At 49.3% G+C, this 606-nt stretch overlaps 1 non-coding gene across 1 annotated transcript; it reads left to right on the plus strand.

Annotated features, from left to right (window-relative positions):
- The first annotated feature begins 268 nt into the window (after positions 1–268).
- Positions 269–340, plus strand: TRNAQ-UUG. The gene has a single exon. It is a non-coding gene; the product is annotated as a tRNA-Gln (tRNA).
- Positions 341–606: the final 266 nt, after the last annotated feature.

The following is a 606-nucleotide window of genomic DNA, read 5'->3' on the forward strand; positions in this document are numbered from 1 at the left end:
TACACGTTTCAAGACGGCACGTGCTCCAGGGTATTATGAGAGCTTGTCGCCTAAGGATTGATGCAGCTGAACTCGCAGGTCTGCGCGGGAGAAAGGTATCTTCTGTTTGGTCCGGCTGCTATGGCAATCACCCCCGCGTTTTGCTGCTTGTTCCCGGGGATGGTTTTGGTTGCTTGGTAGATTGCATCTAGAAATGCAATATATTGGGAGTGAGGAATGACTGTTAGCAAGGACTCAGAAAGTTTCCCGTTTCACTTCCCAATCGGCAGGTCCCATGGTGTAATGGTTAGCACTCTGGACTTTGAATCCAGCGATCCGAGTTCAAGTCTCGGTGGGACCTCGGGTGGCATTTTTGAAACCTGTCAATCGCAATAATGCAACCCCAGCAGTGAAGAGGGTGTGTTTTGTGGTCGCGACGAACACAAGTGCCCATTTCGCATGCCAAAAGTTTTTCGCCTGGCAGAGTACATGGAACAGGCGGGGTTTGGGTCTAACTCGGAGAGCTGCCAAAAGAAGACTTCTCTGATTCTTATTGGTCAGCGCCGACAAAATGAATGCAGCTGCCTTCAATTGTTGGCTAAAACGGGAAATGCAATTTGTGTTTCA

This window comes from Thamnophis elegans, chromosome Z (assembly GCF_009769535.1).
Source record: "Thamnophis elegans isolate rThaEle1 chromosome Z, rThaEle1.pri, whole genome shotgun sequence".
Taxonomy (NCBI): domain Eukaryota; kingdom Metazoa; phylum Chordata; class Lepidosauria; order Squamata; family Colubridae; genus Thamnophis; species Thamnophis elegans.